Below are 20,008 nucleotides of genomic sequence, written 5' to 3'. Positions count from 1 at the left end.
ATCCGAAAATTGATCCACTCATTGGAAGGTTCCCAGAGTTTGTACCGTCGGATAGAGCTGAAATTTGGAGGGGTTGTAGATATGGGAATTCCGCAGTAGATGAATGGTTGGATCTTCCAAAGGACCTCCGAGCTAGGCTCTGGAGACCACGCCCTAAACTCATCCAGATTCCCATCCAGATTTGACAGGGCTCCGGTATATCGTAGATTGTCAGAGATTCCTCCATCGGAACTCGACAAAATTTTGCATGGCTGTTGTAGACTCAATTCCGCACAATTCCACCAAAGGGATCGTCAAAGAGATGCTCTAAGAGGTGGTGGCAGCGGATAAAAGTTTGTTGTTCGGAAAAACAGCACGGTCGCCCGAGGGCAATGTTGACGTTGAGCCCCCGAGCTCCATGGATGATTCCTCCATGATCTTGATAGAGATCGGAGTTGATGTTGATGAAGGCCCTCATCCGAGCAAGACGATCGGAGGTTGAGCACAGTCCTTGGTCCAGCCAAGGTGACCAATCGAGCTGGTGACGAAGATGCCGAAGTCGCAGTTGATCTGCAGGCGAGCCATCGATCCTTTTGCCGATCACACAGCAGAACTCTCAATGAAAGCACCAATGTCGGTGTCAAAACCGGCGGATCTCGGGTAGGGGGTCCCGAACTGTGCGTCTAAGGCGGATGGTAACAGGAGGCAGGGGACACGATGTTTTACCCAGGTTCGGGCCCTCTTGATGGAGGTAAAACCCTACGTCCTGCTTGATTGATATTGATGATATGGGTAGTACAAGAGTAGATCTACCACGACATCAGAGAGACTAAACCCTAGAAGCTAGCCTATGGTATGATTGTATGTATATGATCTATCGACTAGCCGGGCCTCGGTTTATATAATGCACCAGAGGCCTAGGATAACAAGAGTCCTAGCCGAATACGCCGGTGGGGAGAAGTCCTTGTCTTGATCGCCAAGTCTTGTGGAATCTTCCTTGTATGCGGCAGCTGTCCGAACTGGCCCATGAGTATACGGCCCTGGGGTCCTCGGCCCAATCTAACAAATCGGGAGACGACGTGGTGAGTACCCCCTAGTCCAGGACACCGTCACCTATCCTCAAATAGAATCATCAAAGAAGCAAACATATGCAAACAATGCAAACATAACAGCAATCTGCCTAAGCAGGATAGTCTGTAAAGAGTGCAGCAACATCCATACTTCCCTAGATCCAAAAATTATGAAATAAAATTCCCACTGTAGTAAATTTATCAAAGATTAATATGCAAAAGGTTTCAACATTTTATCACATTCTGAATTTTCTAGAGAATTATTTCAACAGCAGTGAACTTTCTGTTTTCAAACAGCAACATGTATACTTGTAACATAGGCATAGTAAAGGCTATCAATGCCACTTTTAATGAAATAAAAGATGCAAAACATTGTTCTAAATAACATCAAGCAAATCCTAACAAAATAGATTGACACTCCAAGCAAAATACATATCATGTGGCAAATAAAAATATAGCTCCAAGTAAAGTTACCGATGAACGAAGACGAAAGAGGGGATGCCTTCCGGGGCATCCCCAAGCTTAGGCTCTTGGCTATCCTTGAATATTACCTTGGGTTGCCTTGGGAATCCCCAAGCTTGGGCTCTTGTCACTCCTTATTCCATAGTCCATCGAATCCTTACCCAAAACTTGAAAACTTCACAACACAAAACTTAACAGAAAACTCGTAAGCTCCGTTAGTATAAGAAAATAAATCACCACTTCAAGGTACTATAATGAACTCATTATTTATTTATATTGGTGTTAAACCTACTGTATTCCAACTTCTCCATGTTTATAAACTATTTTACTAGCCATAGATTCATCAAAATAAGTAAACAACGCATGAAAAGCAGAATCTGTCAAAAACAGAACAGTCTGTAGTAATATGAATCAAACGTATACTTCTGGAACTCATAAAATTCTCAAATAAATTGCTGGACCTGCGTAATTTACCTATTAATCATCTACAAAAATAATTAACTAAATATCACTCTCCAAATAAAAATGGCAGCAGTTCTCGTGAGCGCTAAAGTTTCTGTTTTTGACAGCATGATCAACAAGACTTTCTCCAAGTCTTTCCAAAGGCTCTACTTGGCACAAACACTAATTAAAAGCATAAAACCACATATAAACAGAGGCTAGATGAATTATTTATTACTAAACAGGAACAAAAGGCAAGGAACTAAAATAAAATTGGGTTGCCTCCCAACAAGCGCTATCGTTTAACGCCCCTAGCTAGGCATGATGATTTCAATGATGCTCACATAAAATATAAGAATTGAAACATAAAGAGGGCATCATGAAGAATATGACTAGCACATTTAAGCCTAACCCATTTCCTATGCATAGGGATTTTGTGAGCAAACAACTTATGGAAACAAGAATCAACTTGCATAGGAAGGTCAAACAAACATAACTTCAAAACTTTAAGCACATAGAGAGGAAACTTGATATTATTGCAATTCCTACAAGCATATGTTCCTACCTAATAATAATTTTCAGTAGCATCATGAATGAATTCAACAATATAACCAGCACATAAAGCATTCTTTTCATGATCTACAAGCATAGAAAATTTACTACTCTCCACATAAGCAAAATTCTTCTCATTCGGAATAGTGGGAGTATCATAAGAGACTTGAATACTATAAATAGCTTCCACATTAAAAGAGTAATGTTCAAAGAAAGGGTAATCATAATCATGACAAGTTTTATAAATATAGTCATCACTACTTTTTATAGCATAAGTTTTATCACAATAATCATCATAAGTAGCAACTTTGTTCTCATCATAATCAATTGAAACCTCTTCCGAAATAATGGATACATCACTAAATAAAGTCATGACCTCTCCAAATCCACTTTCATAATTATTATAAGATTAAACATACTCCAAAATAGTGGGATCATTACTTCCTAAAGTTGATACTCTTCCAAACCCACTTTCATAAATATAATCATCATAAGTAGAAGGCATGCTATCATCATAACAACTTTGCATATCAAAACTTGAGAGGCTAAAAATATCATCTACATTAAACATAGCATCCCCAAGCTTGGGACAAACATTAATTGCAGCAAATATATTCTCAAATATGCCATCCTCATCAAACATAGCTTCCCCAAGCTTGGGCCTTTTCGTATCATAAGCATAATCACTCTCATCGTTAATAGTATGGATAGCACCAATAGTATAGCAATTATCATATTCGTCCAAGAAAGTGCCAAAAAGATTTTCAAGATCATAAGAAGTATCATTATCTTCCACAATTATATTTTCATGAGGCACAATATTAATAGGAGCAACACTATTTGGGGGAGATATCTTTTTACCTCTCTTCCTTTTTCTTTTCTTCTTCTTCTTCACCACATCATGTGTGGGTTCAATCCTCTTTTTGGAGCTCCTTATTAATGAGATTGGTTGAATAGAAGGCTCCTCCTCGTTACCTGATTCATCATAAGAAATAATAGGAGGATATTGGGAAGTCTCTTCCCTTTCATTAGTATTCTCTTCATCCTCTATTTGTTTTCTTTTCTTTATGTAATTGGCAATATAAGGATTTTCAATGCAATTCACCGCACAATACATATAAATATTCTCTAGATCAAAACCAAGAAGTTTGTAACGGGCAAATTCTGGAAGATCATTAGTTAAACGTTTCATTTCTTCATAACCCATAAGCAAACTAAGTTCATTATAATGTGCAAGGGAAATCAAGACATCACAATTTTTGGACACGATTAGATCGTGAAACAATTTGCATCGGATAGCTAAATGACCACTTTCATTGCAAAGTCCACAAGTACGGCCAAGATAATTTAAATTTTTAGCACATTCATCTAGCTCTTCTTGCAACAATTTGGTTTCTAAGTAGTTATGCTTCTTGCAATATCTATCTTCCCTATTTGGTGTGTACTTGCAAACATGCATTCCACAAAAATTGGCATGTTTATAGGAGGCATTTTCATCATAACTAGTGCAATTATCATTAGTATCATGGGTATTCAAAGAATTCATACTGACAACATTGTAATCATGCTCATCATTCAAATATTTAGTGCCAAACATTTTATAGATTTCTTCTTCTGGCACTTGGGCATAATTATCCTTTCCATCATACTCACTAAAGATATTAAAAAGGTGAAGCGTATGAGACAAACTCAATTCCATTTTTATAGTTTTCTTTTATAAACTAAACTAGTGATAAAAACAAGAAACTAAAAGACTCGATTGCAAGATCTAAAGATATACCTTCAAGCGCTAACCTCCTCAGCAACAGCGCCAGAAAAGAGCTGTGCCGCTTTCCTTGCCTCCCCGGCAACGGCGCCAAAAAAGAGCTTGATGTCTACTACACAACCTTCTTCTTGTAGACGTTGTTGGGCCTCCAAGTGCAGAGGTTTGTAGGACAGTAGCAAATTTCCCTCAAGTGGATGACCTAAGGTTTATCGATCCGTAGGAGGCGTAGGATGAAGATGGTCTCTCTCAAGCAACCCTGCAACCAAATAACAAAGAGTCTCTTGTGTCCCCAACACACCCAATACAATGGTAAGTTGTATAGGTGCACTAGTTCGGCGAAGAGATAGTGAAAAAAGTGGTATATGGATAGTATATATGGGAATTTGTAATCTGAAAATATAAAAACACCAAGGTAACGAATGATAAAAGTGAGCGTAAACGGTATTGCAATGCGTTGAAACAAGGCCTAGGGTTCATACTTTCACTAGTGTAAGTTCTCTCAACAATACTAACATAATTGGATCACATAACTATCCCTCAACATGCAACAAAGAGTCACTCCGAAGTCACTAATAGCGGAGAATGAACGAAGAGATTATGGTAGGGTACGAAACCACCTCAAAGTTATTCTTTCCAATCAATCCGTTGCGCTATTCCTATAAGTGTCACAAACAGCCCTAGAGTTCGTACTAGAATAACACCTTAAGACACAAATCAACCAAAACCCTAATGTCACCTAGATACTCCATTGTCACCTCAAGTATCCGTGGGTATGATTATACGATATGCATCACACAATCTCAGATTCATCCATTCAACCAACACAAAGGACCTCAAAGAGTGCCCCAAAGTTTCTACCGGGGAATCACGACGAGAACGTGTGCCAACCCCTATGCATAGGTTCCCAATGTCATGAAACCCGCAAGTTGATCACCAAGACATACATCAAGTGTTCTCAAATCTTTAAAGACTCAATCCGATAAGATAACTCCAAAGGGAAAACTCAATTCATTACAAGAGAGAAGAGGGGGAGGAGAAACATAGGATCCAACTATAATAGCAAAGCTCGTGATACATCAAGATCGTATCATCTCAAGAACACGAGAGAGAGAGAGATCAAACACATAGCTACTGGTACATACTGTCGGTGTCAAAACCGGCCGATCTCGGGTAGGGGGTCCCGAACTGTGCATCTAGGCGGATGGTAACAGGAGACAAGGGACACGATGTTTTTACCCAGGTTCGGGCCCTCTCGATGGAGGTAAAACCCTACTCCTGCTTTATTAATATTGATGATATGGGTAGTACAAGAGTAGATCTACCACGAGATCAAGGAGGCTAAACCCTAGAAGCTAGCCTATGGTATGATTGTTGTTCGTCCTACGGACTAAAACCCTCCGGTTTATATAGACACCAGAGAGGGCTAGGGTTACACAGAGTCGGTTACAATGGTAGGAGATCTACATATCCGTATCGCCAAGCTTGCCTTCCACGCCAAGGAAAGTCCCTTCCGGACACGGGATGAAGTCTTCAATCTTGTATCTTCATAGTCCAGGAGTCCGACCGAAGGTATAGTCCGGCTATCCGGACACCCCCTAATCCAGGACTCCCTCAGTAGCCCCTGAACCAGGCTTCAATGACGACGAGTCTGGCGTGCAGATCATCTTCGGCATTGCAAGGCGGGTTCCTCCTCCAAGTACTTCATAGAAGATTTTGAACACAAAGGTAGTGTCCGACTCTGCAAAATAAGTTTCCACATATTGCCATAGAGAGAATAATATTTACACAAATCTAATCTGCTGACGTATTCTGTAGCGTGACATCACACCACAGCCAAGTCTTTATTTGAATCGTTTTACTGTCCCACCTCAGCGCGTTTAGCGAGGCGGTTTCCTTGGCACGTCTTGTCAAAGCAGAGATCGTGTCCCCATATTCCGGGATTCTCATCAATACGGGCGTGGGTAACCCAACCACGCCATTGATTACGGTGCTTGGGAGGTAAGCGAGTTTTACCAGGCTGGTGGGGACGCATAGTCACGTCCGCCCATATAAGGGGATAAGGATCCCCCTTTTCATCCACGCCTTCTTCCTCCTTTGCCTATCCATTTCCGCGCACTCGAGCTCCAGCGCCCAAGTCCGCACACCCCACATCAACCTTCTCCAGCCATGTCCAGAGCGGGAGGCAAGTGGATGGTCTCCTCCGTCACGGAGGGACACATCAAAAAACTGACGAAGGCCGGATACTTGTCTAACAACATTGCGCACCGGCTTCCCGAAGAGGGGCAGCTCATCCCCACCCCTAGGCCCCATGAGAGGGTGGTGTTCCTCCCCCATTTCCTTCGCGGACTGGCTTCCCTCTCCACCCATTTGTCCGGGGCTCATGTTCTACTATGGCCTGGATTTCCATGATCTGTCCCCGAACTTTGTCCTCAACATCACGGCGTTTATCGTCGTGCGTGAGGCTTTCCTCTGCATCTGCCCCCATTTCGGCCTATGGCTCAAGACTTTCAATGTCAAGCCGAAGGTGGTGCACGACACCCAGGCGGAGTGCGGAGGCGCCATGCTGGGCAAGATGACCAATGTCCTATGGCTCGAGGGCTCCTTCGTGGAGACCCTAAAGGGGTGGCAATTGGGGTGGTTTTACATCACCGAGCCACGCGACCCTAAATGGGTCGCGGCCCCCGAGTTCCGATCCGCACCCCCTATGTCGTGGAATTGTCACGTCAGATGTCCTTAGTGACAGGACTTAGTCGCGAGGCCAACGCATCTATGTGGTAGCTTGAGAGGGGTTGAGTGGGACGAGAGACGCAGGGCGGATCAACACACAAGACAAGGATTTAGACAGCTTCGGGCCCCGGGAAACATCATCCGGTAATAGCCCTACATGCTGTTTGAGGCTAGGTCTCATTATCATCACGAGGGAGTCGTCGTAAACCGGCTCTCCTCTAATTGTGTCTAGCCCTAAGATTGTTTCTTCTTGTTTGTAGCTTGTCCCTTCTAACCCGTCCCTCTTTGGGGAGCCCTGCCCCTCCTTATATATGTTGAAGGGGCGGGTTACATGTGGAGTCCTATTAGGATAAGGACTAATCTATCTCTAATACAAACCGGATACAAGTCCTGGTCTTAACTCTTTGTAAGGTAAATATTCCTTTCCTCTTAAACCGGCCCACCATAGCGTGATCCGGCCTTCCATAAACCGCCCGTTGGGTCACTGGGTCTTGTCGCTCCTCTGACCTGCCTGCCGGATTACCAATGAATCGTAAACCGCCATGTCCAAGTAGGTCGCCAGTGAATCGCCAAACTCTAGCCGGGTCATACATCCGGCGGTTTATACCGCGGGGTATATCCCCGACATTAGCCCCCAGTTTAATTTGGATTCATCCATGTTAAACTGATCTGCAACAAGAACAAATTTGTTGGGTTGTGCTCCGGTTTAAATATACTTGTAAGCCGGCACTTGATCATCCTTAAATCCTTGTCATTTCTTCCTTCCAAGTTAATAACCATCTTCATAATCAATTTGCTTGCAGAAGATATTTGTAAATAAAGAATCCATTTGAATCGGCCTTCAATGCTTTGACTTGACAAAAATATTAGTCTCTGAAATATTCAACTGATATCCAGCCGGCTTGAAGATGTAAAACTTGCCTCTCCACGGCTTGAAGATGGAAAACTCAATTCATTACAAGAGAGAAGAGGGGGAGGAGAAAAATAGGATTCAACTATAATAGCAAAGCTCGTGATACATCAAGATCGTATCATCTCAAGAACACGAGAGAGAGAGATCAAACACATAGCTACTGGTACATATTGTCGGTGTCAAAACCGGTGGATCTCGGGTAGGGGGTCCCGAACTGTGCGTCTAGGCGGATGGTAACAGGAGACAAGGTACACGATGTTTTTACCCAGGTTCGGGCCCTCTCGATGGAGGTAAAACCCTACTCCTGCTTTATTAATATTGATGATATGGGTAGTACAAGAGTAGATCTACCACGAGATCAAGGAGGCTAAACCCTAGAAGCTAGCCTATGGTATGATTGTTGTTCGTCCTACGGACTAAAACCCTCCGGTTTATATAGACAACGGAGAGGGCTAGGGTTACACAGAGTCGGTTATAATGGTAGGAGATCTACATATCCGTATCGCCAAGCTTGCCTTCCACGCCAAGGAAAGTCCCTTCCGGACACGGGACAAAGTCTTCAATCTTGTATCTTCATAGTCCAAGAGTCCGACCGAAGGTATAGTCCGGCTATCCGGACACCCCCTAATCCAGGACTCCCTCAGTAGCCCCTGAACCAGGCTTCAATGACGACGAGTCCGGCGCGCAGATCGTCTTCGGCAGTGCAAGGCGGGTTCCTCCTCCAAGTACTTCATAGAAGATTTTGAACACAAAGGTAGTGTCCGGCTCTGAAAAATAAGTTTCCACATATTGCCATAGAGAGAATAATATTTACACAAATCTAATCTGCTGACGTATTCTGTAGCATGACATCACACCACAACTAAGTCTTTATTTGAATCGTTTTGCTATCCCACCTTAGCGCGTTTAGCGAGGCGGTGAAAGTGCAACTATCCCTAGGTGGTTTTGGTAATTCATTACAACATATAGCTCATTGAGCTAATGCTATTCCAAGATGATTATTTCAAGAAAGCTCAATGATTGGCATGGCATGGATGTGAAAGTGGAACCCTCAAAATGCTAAGGACAAAGGATTGGCTCAAGCTCAAAAGCTCAAGACTCTTCATTTTATATTTTAGTGATCCAAGATCACATTGAGTCTTTAGGAAAAGCCAATACTATCAAGGAGGGATGAGGTGTTGCTTAATGAGCCTCTTGCTTCATGTGCTTAGTGATATGCTTCAAAACCCTCAACTACTTTCCCATATCCACATATGACCTAAACCCTAAGCCAAACTCGGTCCTACCGATTCTTCCTATCCGGCGCCACCGAGTTTCACTTGTCATAAGCCACTGCCAAACCCTAGCAATTCAGTTCTACCGATAGGGATCTCGGTCTCACCGGGATGGGATTGCAAACTCTCTGTTTCCCTTTTGTAACTTTTCGGTCTCACCTAAAGAGCGAATCAGTCCCACCGAGATTGCAACGTAAATTCAGTGTTTCCCCTTTATAACTTTTCGGTCTCACCGAAAGAGCAAATCGGTCCCACCGAGTTTGCCTGACCAACTCTCTGGTTAGCTAATTACCAAATTCGATCTCACCGAGTTTGTGTAATCGGTCTCACCGAGATTACGTTATGCCCAAACCCTAACCATATCGGTCCTATCGAGTTGCATGTCAGTCCCACCGAAAATCTCTAACGGTCACTAGGTTTACATTTTCAGTCCGACCGAGTTTGTTGATTCGGTCCCACCGAGATTGGAAAACTATGTGTGACGGTTGGATTTTGTGTGGAGGCTATATATACCCCTCCACCTCCTCTTCATTCGAAGAGAGAGCCATCAGAACGCATACACCATTCCAACTCATATGTTCTGAGAGAGAACCACCTACTCATGTGTTGAGACCAAGATATTCCATTCCTACCATATGAATCTTGATATCTAGCCTTCCCCAAGTTGCTTTCCAATCAAATCTTCTTTCCACCAAATCCAAATCCTATGAGAGAGAGTTGAGTGTTGGGGAGACTATCATTTGAAGCACAAGAGCAAGGAGTTCATTACCTACACACCATTTGTTACTTCTTGGAGAGTGGTGTCTCCTAGATTGGCTAGGTGTCACTTGGGAGCCTCCGACAAGATTGTGGAGTTGAACCAAGGAGTTCGTAAGGGCAAGGAGATCGCCTACTTCGTGAAGATCTACCGCTAGTGAGGCAAGTCCTGTGTGGGCGATGGCCATGGTGGGATAGACAAGGTTGCTTCTTCGTGGACCCTTTGTGGGTGGTTGCTTCTTCGTGGACCCTTCGTGGGTGGAGCCCTGTGTGGACTCGCGCAACCGTTACCCTTTGTGGGTGGAGCCCTGTGTGGACTCTCGCAACCGTTACCCTTTGTGGGTTGAAGTCTCCATCAACGTGGATGTAGGATAGCACCACCTATTTGAACCACGGGAAAAACATCCGTGTCTCCAATTGCGTTTGAATTCTCCAAACCCTTCCCTTTACATTCTTGCAAGTTGCATGCTTTACTTTCCGCTGCCAATATACTCTTTGCATGCTTGCTTGAATTGTGTGATGATTGCTTGACTTGTCCTAAAATAGCTAAAATCTGCCATGAACTAAAATTGGGAAAAGGTTAAGTTTTTATTTGGTCAAGTAGTCTAATCACCCCCCTCTAGACATACTTTCGATCCTACAGGCGGTTTCCTTGGCACGTCTTGTCAAAGCAGAGATCGTGTCCCCTTATTCCGGGATTCTCATCAATACGGGCGTGGGTAACCCAACCGTGCCATTGATTACGTCGCTTGGGAGATAAGCGAGTTTTACCAGGCTGGTGGGGACGCATAGTCGCGTCCGCCCATATAAGGGGATAAGGATCCCCCTTTTCATCCACGCCTTCTTCCTCCTTTGCCTATCCATTTCCGCGCACTCAAGCTCCAGCGCCCAAGTCCGCACACCCCACCTCAACCTTCTCCAACCATGTCCGGAGTGGGAGGCAAGTGGATGGTCTCCTCCGTCACGAAGGGACACATCAAAAAACTGAGGAAGGCCGGATACTTGTCTAACGACATTGTGCACCGGCTTCCCGAAGAGGGGCAGCTCATCCCCACCCCTAGGCCCCATGAGAGGGTGGTGTTCCTCCCCCATCTCCTCCGCGGACTAGGCTTCCCTCTCCACCCATTTGTCCGAGGGCTCATGTTCTACTATGGCCTGGATTTCCACGATCTGGCCCCGAACTATGTCCTCAACATCTCGGCGTTTATCATCGTGTGCGAGGCTTTCCTCTGCATCCGCCCCCATTTCGGCGTATGGCTCAAGACTTTCAATGTCAAGCCGAAGGTGGTGCGCGGCACCCAGGCGGAGTGCGGAGGCGCCATGGTGGGCAAGATGCCCAACGTCCTATGGCTCAAGGGCTCCTTCGTGGAGACCCTAAAGGGGTGGCAATCGGGGTGGTTTTACATCACCGAGACGCGTGACCCATTCAGCCCCCGAGTTCCGATCCGCACGCCCTACGTGGCTCACCTCCTGGAAAGAGACGGGCCTGTCGTGGGGTAAAAAAGGAGAGCTGAGCGGACTCCAAACATGCATCCAAACCCTGGTGGACAAGAAGCTCAAACTTGTCAACGTAGTCCAGGTTATGCTCATCCACTGGATCCTCCTGTGTCAACAACGGGCTTTCAACCTGTGGGAGTTCGACTCGGTGCAGCATCGAACTCTGAGCAGGCTCTTCGACACGACGTACGAAGATGCCTGGAAGGTGCTTTTCAAGGGCGCCGAGGCCCCCGCATCCGCTACCGAGGATCGCGGATTCAACACGCAGCGTCACGCTAGTGCGGTAAGCTGTTTTTACCTTTTACAAGGTATTAGTTTTTCATAGTTTGACTCCATGCGGGATCTAAGCTCCCTTACCTTTGACAGGATTGGCAAGAGACGTCCGGACAGATCAACTGTCCGGCTCCTTTGCCCGAAGGCCCAGCGGACGCTCGCTTGGCGGAGCTGCTGGTTCCGACACCCTATGTGGTGCCGGAGCAGAAGGCCAAGAAGAAGGCCACGGGGACTCGAAAGAGTGCCCGGCGCCCGGAGGTGTCGGATTCATCATCCGACGACTCCAAGACGCACTCCTCCCGTGAAGGCGAGGAGGAGGAAGAAGAGACCTCTCGCCCTCCAGCGGGGGAGGGAAGAAAAGGAAGGCCGCCCCAACTGGGGAGGTCGAAGGGTCCAAGAAGGGGAAAACCCTTCCTCCGGACTACTCCACCAACACCGACGACGGCGAAGAGGAGTGGCCGCTCAGGGCCAAGCCCCTGGCGAAATCGTAAGTATCCGGATACTAGAGTGATTCATAGTATTCCTCCATTGCACAGCTTTTCCTTACGTCGAACATGTTTATGCAGTCCACCCAAAGACCGGCTCGACGTGTCGTCGAGCGGTTCCCTAGATTCGTCGGATGTAAATTCGCTTCCGACGGCTACCTCCCCCCCCCTACGGATGACACCGAGGTGGCGTCCCAACAGGTTCCAAGCCAGGAGGAGGTGGTCCTGGAGGCGCCGCAAGGCAACCTCCCGGACTCCAGGCGTAAAGGGGATAGAACCCCCAAGGGCTCCAAGTCCGGCCTTGAGCCGGACACCACGCCGGAACCTTCAACGGTTCCGGACTCCGGTAGGCAGCCTCCTTCCAAGAGGAGCAAGCCTACCGAGCCGGCGACCTCCGTCCAACCGGAGGCACCGGACAATTTGTTGTAGGTGCTTAACGGCGCCTCCATCGACAAGGAGCACCGCACTATTATGAGTGCGGTGATCCAGAAGGTTCAGTCCGCCAAGAGCGGACTGACTGAAGCCTGTGCCAGCCTTCTAACAGGCTTTGAGGTAAGTAAAGAATATGTAAAAAATATTACCGCATAGACAGTAGCCCCTGATGCTCTGTTTGGCGTTCGGAAAGAAAAGCTGAATAGAGGATCTAGTAACATTCACAGGAGTCTAACATAATCAAGTCAATATGCGTATGCAGGCTTCGCTGCTGGCCTCGGCCGCACTGACTACGGAGGTGGATACGCTGAAGCAAAACCTCGCGCGGTCCGAGAACGAGCTCGACCATGCCAAGAGGCAACTCAAGGAGAAGGAAGGTAAGTAATACCTTGCGCAAGTATATAGAGAAGATGTGGTTACAAAAAATGACAGGATCAACGTGCTATTATAGGGGCCATGACCGAGGTGGCAACCCTTAATAAAGTGCTGTCCGAGGCCGAAAACAGAGCGGCCGCGGAGCACACAGAGAGAGGGAAGCAGGAGGCGCGGGTGGAGGAGGTGCAGAAAGAGCTCCAGGCTCTCGTGAAAAAACATGAGAGTTTGGAGCTTGACTCAAAGACGTAAGCGTCCGAGCTTGCAGCAGCCCTCGAAAGCGTGAAGTTTGCCAAGGCCGAAGCGCAGAAAGCCCTCCAAGAAATTGAAGCGATGAAGAAGATAGCGGTGGGTAAGGCATTCATTATGCAAAGCAAGCACGTGAAAGTGAATTACTTGTTACTTACCCAAGTCCGGAGCTCTCCAGGAGCATTCGCAGATTTGCCCTGCAATGCGTATGATGCCGCCACCTACTACCGATCCGAGGAGGGGAGCTCGACGGAGAAGGTGTTTTGGTCTCAGTATGCTGAGGCCGGACACCTGGTGCCTTTGAGCGACCAGCTGAAGCAAATGGTCGAGCTCCATAAGGTGGCCGAACAGGCCATAAAGGGCCTCATAGTTCGGCTTTGGCCTAGAGAGGCTCTGCCTGGGAGCTACTTCAGGCTGGTGAGGCGGCTGGTGGATGCCTGTCCACGGCTTGAAGTAATCAAGCACTCCGTCTGCATCGAAGGCGCCCGTAGGGCGCTTGCCCGTGCTAAAGTGCACTGGGGCAAGATGGATGCGGAGAAGCTGGTGAAGGACGGGCCGCCGCCGGGCAAGGAGCATCGCGTCCCGGAAGAGTATTATGAGGGCATCCTGAAGGGTGCCCGCCTTATAGCGGATGAATGCTCCAAAGATGTAATTTTTTAGTAAACTCGCATTTGTGATCCTGTACGCTGAAAACTTGTTCATATGCGCTAAGCAACGCTTTTGAATTTAAAATATTACCTTTTGTGCGGCCGTTTATCAAATTTGAGAGATGGCGAGTCGTCGGCTTCTGCCCCCATGCCACGAGTGCTGGGGTGTTCGGGATAAACATGAGCGCTCTTTTTCCCATTCTTGGGTCCTTCGAGGGAGGCGCTCAACCCAACGAACAAGGCAATCGGACTATAATGCTTGAACACTCTCACTTAGCCATAGAATTCTATAATTTTAAATTTCGGCGAAGCCCCTAGTGTTCGGAAGACCAAGTTCGGGGCGCTATCCACGCCTAGGCCAGACAAAGCCGACTCCTCGCTCTAAGCGGCATAAGTCTTGAGGGACTCGAAAACCTCTCGAACAGCGACCAGCTCTCGCCTCATCATGACGGTCAGTTTTAGCTTTCTCTACTGAGGTGCTTAGCCCAGCTCAACTGGGGCACAATCGCAGTAGTTCTCCTAGTGCTACCTTAGCCGATATAACGGAACGTAAGGTACCAAAACATAGGAGCCGGGCAAACCCAACTATTGACCCAAGACATGATTCGGAGCCGATGCATATAATGCTATAAGTTCGGGGTGCCGCACTTGTGAAAGTGTTCGGACTTCTCACATCGTATTGTGGGGTACTTAAGCCCCTGGCGTATTGGTCGTACCAAAGTGTACGGGTGCAACATGTCATTAATGAACATATATTCATAAAAAAGAGTAATGCAATAATAGACGAAAGCTATGCATTGTTTATTTTAAAAAAGCTGCGATCAAAGCAGAACGATACAAATAGTGCAATAAGCAAAAGATAGGACTATTTAACATGTCCTTTCCAGGGGCGGGCTGCGGAATGGTATGTGAAACAGGTATACTGCTCGTTATAAAGACCACCTTAGAGTTCCATAGTGCGGCGTAGCTTTCTGTTCCCCTAGTTGTTGTATCATTTGTGCAGCAATTGTACTGCCGGACAGGCCTTCCAAAGAGTGGAGTCCTGAAAGTAAGAGAAAATGAAGAAGTCGGCAGCCCCTAGTGCGGTTTAAGCCGTGTTTCGGGCGTGCCGTGATGGTGCCCCTCCCCCTTTGCCCATGGTATTTCCAGAGCGTAGTTATGTACGCGCAACACTGGTTTCACAAGTTCACGAGGGCTGGGGTTGGGGCCGCATTGCTACGCTTGCTTGGAACGTGCCAGGCGGTCTTGTTGTAGGTTACTCCGGGCGCGCTTGACGGTGTCCAGACGTTTAATGGCTGGACTGGAGAATTGCCTTGAGAGGCTGCTTTGTACTTCCGCTGCGATAGCCGCCGTAAGCTCCTCCGTTCAGAGAGAGCGTTCCGTGTTTCCATTGACCGTGATGACTCCTCGAGGGCCTGGCATCTTGAGCTTGAGGTATGCGTAGTGCGGCACCCCATTGAACTTTGCAAATGCTTTTCGCCCGAGCAGTGCGTGATAGCCACTGCGGAACGGGACTATGTCGAAGATTAACTCCTCGCTTCGGAAATTATCCAAAGATCCGAAGACCACTTCAAGTGCAACTGAGCCTATACAGTTGGCCTCTACACCTGGTATGATGCCTTTAAAGGTCGTTTTAGTGGGTTTAATCCTCGAGGGATCGATGCCCATTTTCCGCACTGTATCCTGGTAAAGCAGGTTCAGGCTGCTGCCACCGTCCATAAGGACTCTAGTGAGGTGAAATCCGTCAATAATTGGGTCTAGAACCAATGCGGCAAATCCGCCATGACGGATGCTAGTGGGGTGGTCCCTTCGATCAAAAGTGATCGGGCAGGAAGACCATGGGTTGAAATTTGGGGCGACTGGCTCCATCGCGTATACGTCCCTTAGCGCACTCTTCCGCTCCCTCTTGGGGACGTGGGTTGCGTATATCATGTTCACCATCCGCACTTGTGGGGGGAAACCTTTCTGTCCACTATTGTTCGACAGCCGGGGCTCCTCCTCGTCATCGCTATGCAACCCCTTGTCTCTGCTTTCGGCATTTAACTTGCCTGCCTTCTTGAACACCCAACAATCCCTGTTGGTGTGATTGGCTGGTTTTTCGGGGGTGCCATGTATCTGGCATGAGCGGTCGAGTATTCGGTCCAAACTGGACGGGCCCGGAGTATTTCTTTTGAATGCCTTTTTCCGCTGACCGAGTTTAGAGCCTCTGAATCGGACATTAACTGTTGTATCCTCAGTATTGTCGCCGTTAATGCGGCGCTTTTGCTTGTTGCAACGCGACCTTCCACTGCTGTCCTTGGTATCCGAATTACCAGGGCTCTTAGTCATGTTATTGTTGCGAGCTAGCTAGCTGTCTTCTCCCACGCAAAAGCGGGTCATAAGTGTGGTGAGGGCTGCCATTGATTGCGGCTTTTCCTGTCATAGGTGCCGTGCAAGCCACTCGTCGCGGATGTTATGCTTGAAGGCTGCTAGGGCCTCTGCGTCTAAACAGTCGACGATTTGATTTTTCTTGGTTAGGGACCGTGTCCAGAATTGTCTGGCCGATTCGTATGGCTGCTGAATTATGTGGCTAAGGTCATTGGCATCTGGTGGTCGCACATAAGTGCCCTGGAAATTGTCGAGGAATGCGGTTTCTAGGTCCTCCCAACAACCAATTGATTCTGCTGGCAAGCTGTTAAGCCAATGCCGAGCTGGTCCTTTAAGCTTGAGTGGGAGGTATTTGATGGCGTGTAGGTCATCACCGCGGGCCATGTGGATATGAAGGAGATAGTCCTCGATCCATACCGCAGGATCTATTGTGCCATCGTATGATTTGATGTTCACGGGTTTGAAACCCTCGGGGATTTGATGATCCATTACTTCATCTGTGAAGCATAGTGGGTGTGTGGCGCCTCTGTATTGGGCTATATCACGACGCAGCTCAAACGAGCTTTGTCTACTTTGTTCGGCCCAGCCGGATTTACTGTATCCGGAGTGACGATTACCGTCTCGTGCCGTGGGGTGCCCACACGACCCGTAGATCAATCTTGTTTGCCTTGCCTTGTCCTCCAATATATCTCGCAGGTCTGGCGCATTTTCCCGTGCCTCGGTATATTTTGAGCGGCGCCGGGGTGCGGCTTGAGTGGAGGGCCGAGAGCCCTCTCTGTCGCGGCCACGGGGTGGCCGGTCGGCCGCATCATGCGTTGGTGATGTAGGTTTAGGTGCTTCCTCCTCTAATCGGGGTAGCAAGATCTATGAGGGGCGTTTGAGTTCATACTCTTCGGCCGCAAGGACTTCAGTTCATCTGTCGGATAGCAAATCTTGATCAGCTCTTAGCTGTTGCTATTTTTTTCTTGAGGCTGCTTGCCGTGGCCATAAACCTGCGTTTGAAATGCTCTTGTTCGACGGGATCCTCCGGCACGACAAATTCGTCGTCGTCGAGGCTTGCCTCGTCTTCGGAGGGAGGCATATAATTATCGTCCTCGACCTCTCTGTCTGCCGCTCTCTCATGAGGGCTGGCTTCTCCATCCTCCTGTGCTGAATCTTGCTGGAGGTGGTTGTCTTCGGCACTATCCGGGTGTTATTATCTCCCGTGCCGGAATCACCGTTTTTGCTTTGGCGGGATTTAGAGCGGCGCCGCTGACGCCGGCGCTTAGGCTGCTTCTTGGAGGGGTCATCCTCCTTTGTTCCATCACCATTGCCTTCTTTTGGGGTGTCCACCATGTATATATCATACGACGAGGTGGCTTTCCAGTGCCCTATAGGCGCTAGTTCTTGATCGTCTCCTGCATCGGAGTCCATACCGTCGATGTCTTCGGAGTCGACGCCGAGCATGTCGGTTAAATCATCGACAGTGGCTACGAAGTGGGTGGTGGGTGGGCTTTGAATTTCTTCATCATCCGCATCCCAACCTTGCTGACCATAGTCCGGCCAGGGCTCTCCTGATAAAGAGAGAGACTTTAGTGAATTCAGAATATCGCCGAAGGGCGAGTGCTGAAAGATGTCCGCGGCGGTGAACTCCATGATCGACACCCAATCGGGTTCGATCGGTAGGGGCGCGGAGGGCTCGGAGTCTGGAGAGGAGTCCAGCTCCTTGGAGTCACGGGCTTCGCAGAGAATAGGGCTGGTGTTCAGCTCGATCGCCCTAGAGATTGCAGCCCCCGAGGCGGTGTCCAACCACCCATCCTCGATTGGCGCAGTTGGCTCCGAATTAAGGGTCGGAGCTGATGCAGGTGCGGCCTCCAGGGCACTGTTCGGCGGCAGAGCTAGATCATGCCCATCGTGACAGTGCGGCGCGCTCGGCTGCGGCTCGAATCCGTCAAAGATCAAGTCTCCGCGGAGGTCGGCCGTGTAGCTCAAACTTCCAAATCTGACCTGATGGCCAGGGGCGTAGCTTTCGATCTGCTCCAGATGGCCAAGCGAATTGGCCAGCAGTGCAAAGCCGCCGAATACGAAGATCTGTCCAGGGAGAAAGGTCTCACCCTGGATCGCATCATTGTTGATGATCGGAGAAGCCATCGGGCCTAAAAGTGACGACACAGAGGAACTCTCAATGAAAGCACCAATGTCGGTGTCAAAACCGGCGGATCTCGGGTAGGGGGTCCTGAACTGTGCGTCTAGGCGGATGGTAACAAGAGACAAGGGAGACGATGTTTTTACCCAGGTTCGGGCCCTCTCGATGGAGGTAAAACCCTACTCCTGCTTGATTAATATTGATGATATGGGTAGTACAAGAGTAGATCTACCACGAGATCAAGGAGGCTAAACCCTAGAAGCTAGCCTATGGTATGATTGTTGTTCGTCCTACAGACTAAAACCCTCCAGTTTACATAGACACCGGAGAGGGCTAGGGTTACACAGAGTCGGTTACAATGGTAGGATATCTACATATCCGTATCGCCAAGCTTGCCTTCCACGCCAAGGAAAGTCCCTTCCGGACACGGGACGAAGTCTTCAATCTTGTATCTTCATAGTCCAGGAGTCCGGCCGAAGGTATAGTCCGGCTATCCGGACACCCCCTAATCCAGGACTCCTTCACATACCCTCAGCCCCGAGGGAGAACTACTCCCTCCTCGTCATGGAGAGCACCGGGATGATGAAGATGCCCACCGAAGAAGGATTGCCCCCTCCGGCAGGGTGCCGGAACTGGTCTAGATTGGTTTTTGGTGGGTACGGAGGCTTCTGGCAGCGGAACTCCCGATCTAATCTTTGTTCTGGAAGTTTTAAGTTACGTAGGTATATATGGGTGTAGGAGGTACGTCGGTGGAGCTACGGGGGCCCCATGAGGCAGGGGGCACGCCCTAGGGGGGTGGGCGCGCCCCCCACCCTCGTGAGCACCTCCCATATCTTCTGACGTGGGGTCCAAGTCCATCAGGTGGGTTTCCTTCCAAAAATAACTTCTCCAGTTGATTTCGTTCCGTTTCGACTCCGTCTGATATTCCTTTTCTTCCAAACACTGAAATAGGCATAAAACAACAAATCTGGGCTGGGCCTCCGGTTAATAGGTTAGTCCCAAAAATAATATAAAAGTGGATAATAAAGCCCAATATTGCCCAAAACAGTAGATAATATAGCATGGAGCAATCAAAAATTATAGATACATTGGAGACGTATCAAGCATCCCCAAGCTTAATTCCTGCTCGTCCTCGAGTAGGTAAATGATAAAAAGATAATTTTTGATGTGGAATGCTAGTTGGCATAATTTCAATGTAATTCTTCTTAACTGTGGCATGAATATTCAGATCCATAAGATTCAAGACAAAAGTTTAATATTGACATAAAAACAATAATACTTCAAGCATACTAACAATGAAATCATGTCTTCTCAAAATAACATGGCCAAAGAAAGCTATCCCTAGAAAATCATATAGTCTGGCTATGCTCCATCTTCACCACACAAAATATTTAAATCATGCACAACCCCGATGACAAGCCAAGCAATTGTTTCATACTTTTGATGTTCTCAAACTTTTTCAATCTTCACGCAATACATGAGCGTGAGCCATGGGCATAGCACTATAGGTGGAATAGAATGGTGGTTGTGGAGAAGACAAAAAGTAGAAGATAGTCTCACATCAACTAGGCGTATCAATGGGCTATGGAGATGCCCATCAATAGATATCAATGTGAGTGAGT

This window comes from Triticum aestivum, chromosome 4A (genome assembly GCF_018294505.1).
Source record: "Triticum aestivum cultivar Chinese Spring chromosome 4A, IWGSC CS RefSeq v2.1, whole genome shotgun sequence".
NCBI classification, from domain to species: Eukaryota; Viridiplantae; Streptophyta; class Magnoliopsida; order Poales; family Poaceae; genus Triticum; species Triticum aestivum.
Note: the sequence above shows the minus strand (reverse complement) of the source record.